Source organism: Tenrec ecaudatus, chromosome 17, assembly GCF_050624435.1.
Source record: "Tenrec ecaudatus isolate mTenEca1 chromosome 17, mTenEca1.hap1, whole genome shotgun sequence".
Classification (NCBI taxonomy): domain Eukaryota; kingdom Metazoa; phylum Chordata; class Mammalia; order Afrosoricida; family Tenrecidae; genus Tenrec; species Tenrec ecaudatus.
In genome coordinates, this window is record NC_134546.1 from 64,877,484 (window position 1) to 64,883,732 (window position 6,249).

The window sequence follows — 6,249 nt, forward strand, 5'->3', positions numbered from 1 at the left end:
CTGGGAGGGTAGAGGGAGAGGGGGTTGGAATGGGGGAACCGATTACAAGGATATATACATGTGACCTCCTCCCTGGGGGACTGACAGCGGAGAAGGGGGTGAAGGGAGACATTGGACAGGGCAAGATATGACAAAATAATAATTTATAAATTATCAAGGGCCCATGGGCAAGGGGGAGCGGGGAGGGAGGGGGGAAAAAAGGACCTGATGCCAAGGGCTTAAGTGGAGAGCAAATGCTTTGAAAATGATGAGGGCCAAAAATATCCAGATGTGCCTTACACAATTGATGTATGGATGGAGTGTGATAAGAGCTGTGTAGCCCCTAATAAAATGTTTTTTAAGAAAACATTATGCTAAGTGAAAAAAGCCAATCGTATTGTCTGATTCTATTTATATAAAATGTTCAGAATAGAAATTCATAGAGAGAAATATTTCGGTATAAGGAAATGTATAAAGTTCTAGAGTTAGAAAACCAAGAAGAACACACTGGGTATATCTTAAACCGAAAGAACTGAAGGGGAGCAAACAACCAAAACTAAAGCCTCAATGCAGTGTGGAAAATTCCATGGGCAAAATATTGAATGATGCATGAAGCTAAAGAATCCACAGTCACTGTACCCAAAAGGGGAGAAACGTGAGGCTCTTACCCTGTAGAGAGTTACAGTCTCAGAAACCCACTGGGCAGGTGTAGCGTCACTGTGAATTGGAATTTTGGTTTTGGTACCAAGTAGAACTAGGCGACATGCCACCATTTCAAGAGTTGGGCCCTAACACATCCTGAGAAGAATAGGAATTTCGGGACACTTCAGTGGGCTCATGTGGAGCCTGTGCCTGGACCAAGAGGCAGTTGTACAAACAGAACAAGGGATTGCTGCAGGGTGTGCAATCAGGAAGGTGTGCTACAGGCTGCGTCCTCACCGTGCTTATTCAACCTGTTTGCTGAGCCGGTCTTCAGAGAAGCTAGACTATATAAAGAAGAACGCAGCATCAGGATTGTTAACATTCTGGGATGTGCAGGTGACGAACCGTGTGCTTGCTGAAAGTGAGGAGGACCTGCTGATAAAGATCAAAGACTGCTGCCTTCATGCACAACCACTATGTACAGCGAATGAAACACAGCCTTGGGTGCAGATTTTGACTCAATGTTGAGAAAACCAGGCTCCTCCCAACAGGACCAGTGGAGAAGGCTGAAGTTGTCAAAGACTTCATCTTGCGTGGATCCACAATCGATGCTCATGCAGGCAGCAGTCAAGAGAGCAAAGGATGCGTTGCACCGGGTGAGTCTGCTGCACGAGACCTCTTCAAAGTGTTGAAAAGGAAGGATGTTACTTTGAGGACTAAGGTGTGCCTGACCCAAGCCAGGGTATTTCCAATCATCACATATGCATGAGAAAGTTGAATGTTAAATAAGGAAGACGGACGAAGAATCGGTGCATTTGAATTATGCTGCTGGTGAGGAATACAGAAAGTACCAGGGACGCCAGAAGAACACACAACTCTGTCTTGGAAGAAGTACAGCCAGAACGCTCCTTAGAGGCAAGGATGGTGAGACTGTCTCACACATTTCAGAGACCAGTCCCTGGGTAAAGTGCAGGGGCAGCGAAAAAGAGGAAGGCCTCTGGGAGGTGCACTGACTGACACAGCGGCTGCAGCAGGGCGCTCGAGAGAAGAATGACCGTGAGCATGGCTGAGGACCGGGCAGTGCTCCCTTCTGGTGAGCACAGGCCTCATGAGTGCGGGCAGCTAACAGCAACAGACAGAAAGGAGACCTGCATTTGGGGGACAGGGAACTGGGGATTGGAGGAAACGGGAAGTGGCTGCTAATGGATATGGGGTTCCTTTTGGGGTGATAAACATTCTAAAATTGATTATGTAGATAGGCTAAAATTATCATTGCAAAGTTTTTGTTTTGTTTTTTACTTTAAGGTCTATTTTTTGACCTTTAGGAGTGTTTTCCAGTCGAGTCTGATGGGGTGCCACACCCTAGCCCCAAAATCTATTTTTGGTACTCCCTCGGGACTTCCTTGCTCTGTTCCTCTTGCTGTTGTGTTGCACGTCCTTAGTGTTTTGCCTCGGTGTGGTGGGGTCAGATTGGACTCAGTTCCCGCACTGTGTCTCCAGTGTTGTCCCTGTAGGGCTATGGGTCAGTGAGGGATGGCGTGGCTCGTAGTGGGGCCTAATTACAAGTTGTAATGGGTGAATTGTATGGTATTTGAATTATATCTCTATAAAGCTATTTTTTTAAGTTAGCAAGAGGATTCCATTAGTTCAATACAACACACTTTTAAGTATGCAAATGGCTCCGTTGTTGCCAGCAAAGAAACTGAGGAGGGCAGGGCAAAGTGATCCAAGGAGAGCCGGGTAAATAAGACATGGGAGAGCCGGAAGAGACCCGCTGGTGCGCTCTGCCTTCCTTAGGGAGCCTCTGGCCATCCTGCGGCTTCCCTGGAGGAGTCTGTGACTCGGGTGCTCTGCTGCCATCTCGGGGCCTTGGTGAGAAGCAGGAGCACAGAAGCAAGGGCCTCGCTCCCCTCGGTGCTGAAGGCAGGCAGCATTGCCTGGGCCACACTCCGAGGGACAGATGCAGCGCCCAGTACCAGACAGTCTGTCTGCAAACCGGAATGCAGATGACTGCACTCTACCCAAAGGCTTGAGCAGGGCCAGCGCCAGGCTGTGGAGGCTGACAGCATCTGAGGTCTAGGACGAAGGAGGGTCCAGAGCAGAGGACTGCAGAAGTGGACCAGTCACACGGTGCTGAGGACACATGGGGACAAAGGCTAGGTGGTATGACAGTGCCTGTGAGACCACTGAGCAGCAGGAGGCTGTCCTTTGCTGTGAGAGACCTGGCTCTTACTAAGGGCCTCCATGGATGTGTGAATGAATGAGCTCTACCAGCCCCCTAGGCTTTCCAGATGGGGAGGCAACCAGCTACCTAGCCGGGAGTTTTTCCTCAGGGAGGAGACTGCCTCTCTGTGGTCCTCTATGCACCCCGGGATTGTGCTAGGGCCTGTTTCTGCGTCCACACTGAGGGTGGGGACAGTCTTTGAACCACAACCTGCCAGTGCCTCCCTGGGCTGAACCTTCTCCTCCCTCACTACCTCCTGCTGCAGCATAGTGTGCACAACACGAGCGTCAGTTAAAAAGCGAGTGGGGAAAAGACAATGGTGTTTCCCCACGAAGTCTTGGAAACCCCATCGTAAGTGAGAGGCTGGGTCCAAAAGTACCGCTACAAAAACGGTAACACCCTTTATTAAACAAAGCAATCTAAATGCAAAGCTACTGCTTCTTGGAAAATCCTTCAGCTAAATCGACACGCTTCTTAATTTTCATCTTTAACTTTTTATTTGTTTGTTTTTTCTTTCTTTTTTAAAATTCGTTTTATTAGGGGCTCATACAACTCGTAATCACAACCATACATACATCAATTGTGTAAAGCACATGTGTACATTCACTGCCCTCATCGTTCTCAAAGCATTTGCTCTCCACTTAACTTTTTATTTGTGAGTTAGGTGAAGGTTTGCAGAACAGATCATAGTTGTACATTCAACAATTCATACTCATTCTAATTCATGCACAGTCTAATTGAACGCACCCACTGCAATCCCTCAGTACACAGTGCTCACACTGCGGCTCCCTTTCCTGACCCTCTGCGCCTTGACCTTCAGTAATGGCTGCCTTTTAAACCCTTCCATGGTTGATTATTGCAGCACAGAGGTGAGTTCTGTTCTGGACTTGAAGGGGGATGAGGGGCCCTATGGTCTTGGTGGTCCCGTGGCTGGTAGTGCGGGTCTCTCCCGATGCTGAGCTCCGTTTCAAACTTCCCTCCCGCTCTGTCCTGGACCTTCTCCCGGGAGCCGGACACTCTCTAGTTCTTCTGGTCCTGGGCTTGTGGACACCGATGTTTGGGTGGTCCGTTAGTCCACTTGGACTAAGTGTACATATGCGTCTTTCCCTGATCATCCCCTTGTTTCTTTGGCGTGAGAAGATGCCAGTAGGTGGACCTCAGGTGGCTGCTCACAAGCTCTGAAGTTGGTCTTCACGCTTCTCAAGCGGTCTTCTCCCACGGCGGCGCTGGACTTCCCTTGAAGAACCCTGTTCTCTCCGATTCACACCGCAGTCTTGGCATCCTCAGGGACTCAAATCATGTTCCTTTCAAATACTCTTTGAATTCAACGAACTGAAAGAAATCTCCAGGGGCAGTATCGGGGCTGAGGGGTGGGTGGGGTAAGGTCTCCCAGTGAGTTCCTGTAGGCCAGCCCTTGAGAGCCTCCAAAAACGAGCAGTGTGTGTGTGTGGTGGGGGGGGGGAGGGGGAATAGCAAAGATGACTGTATAACCCCACTCGAGGGGAACGAATCACAGACTTGTAGGTGAACAGATATAGTGGATGGTGTAAGATATGGCAAAAAATAGTATTATTATTTATAAGACGAAGCTTCCTGGAGGGCAGGGTATGGAAGGGAGGGAGGGGATAAAGGGGAGCTGATATCAAAGAGTTCAGGAAGAAAGAAAGTGTTTTGAAAATAACGAAGGGGACAAGGGACGCGTCTGCACTCGTGTGGTGGTCGTGGAGGCGTCGCCGTCGCTATGTTGCCTGTCGCTATGTCCACGGCCCGGAGCCCAAGGCTCCTCCTGCTGCCTCTGCTGCTGCTGCTCCTGCCCACCGGCGCTTTGCAGGGCTTGGAGGCGGAGGAGAGATCCCGGACCCGCGAAGGAGCGTGACACTTCTACGCAGGCGGCCAAGTGTACCCCGGAGAGCCCTCCAGGGTCTCGGTCGCCGAACACTCGCTGCACGCCAGCAAAGCCCAGATTTCCAAGCCAGCACCTTATTGGGAAGGAACCGCTGTGATAAATGGAGAATTCAAGGAGCTCAAGTTGTCTGATTATCGTGGAAAATACCTGGTCTTTTTCTTCTACCCACTTGATTTCACATTTGTGTGTCCAACTGAAATTATCGCTTTTGGCGATAGAATTGAGGAGTTCCGATCTATAAATACTGAAGTGGTAGCCTGCTCTGTCGATTCGCAGTTTACTCATTTGGCCTGGATTAACACCCCTCGAAGACAAGGAGGACTTGGGCCAATAAAGATTCCACTTCTGTCCGATTTGACCCATCAAATCTCAAAGGACTATGGGGTCTATTTGGAAGACGCAGGCCACACCCTTAGAGGTCTCTTCATTATTGACGACAAGGGGACCCTCAGACAGATCACTCTGAATGACCTCCCAGTGGGCAGATCAGTGGATGAGACACTTCATTTGGTTCAAGCATTCCAGTACACCGACAAACATGGAGAAGTGTGCCCTGCTGGTTGGAAGCCTGGGAGTGAAACAATAATCCCAGATCCAGCTGGCAAACTGAAGTATTTCGACAAACTCAATTGAAAAATACTTCCTCAGGGAACAGTGTTTGAACGTTACCAATAAAGTTCAGTGTTCTGTTAAAAAAAAAAAAGAAAGAAAATAACGAAGGTGGGCCAGTGGCTCAATGGATAATGCGTCTGAATGCGGATCAGAAAATAATGATGGCAGAAATCGTACAATTATTCTTGATCTAATTGAAGTATAGATTGCTATGCTAGCTGTAAGCGCTCCCAATAGAATGTTTGTTTGTTTTTAATGAGCAGGTGTCAGGACGAACAACAATTTCTCAGCACAGCGTCCCTGGCCTTTCCCTCCACGGTGCACTTCTCCATTTGTCAGAAAAACACCTTCCTGAGAGCCCCATGCTTGTCCTGGGTCCCCCCAAAAACATAACTAAAAGCTAAATCAACCACTTGCAATAATTCAGATGTGGCTTCAGGCAAAAAAAAGTGTATCAAAAGAGAGAATATACTTATTAAAATATTAAGGGAATTTGGATGTAATGAGCACTAATTGAAGATTAAGTCACCAGGGCTCATATGAAATCGCACTAGAAACACAACAATGTTTGTGGAAAGGCAGGAGGGAGACAGAGAGAGGGGGATGGGAGAGCTGAAGGATGAGGGAGAGGGACAGAGGCAGGGCGGAGGAAAGCCCAGCACAGGAGCTGGAGAAAGGCAGTGTGATGAGCTAGAGACGGCTGAGCCAGCCCGGCTTCACTGCCGCTCACACGGAGACTCTGGCCTGCCTCAGCTCTCTCATCTGTGTTACCAGCACTGGCCACAGCGGGCAGAACCTGGACGACAGCCCAGCGCCAGGGCCCACCTATTGTCCAGAGGTTTGAAGGACCGCATCCAAGTGAGCTGTTAGCGGCCTAAGCGAAGCA

At 49.0% G+C, this 6,249-nt stretch overlaps 1 pseudogene; it reads left to right on the forward strand.

Moving 5' to 3' along the window:
• Positions 1 to 4,539: 4,539 nt before the first annotated feature.
• On the forward strand, positions 4,540 to 5,454 carry LOC142430191 (peroxiredoxin-4 pseudogene; annotated as a pseudogene).
• Positions 5,455 to 6,249: the final 795 nt, after the last annotated feature.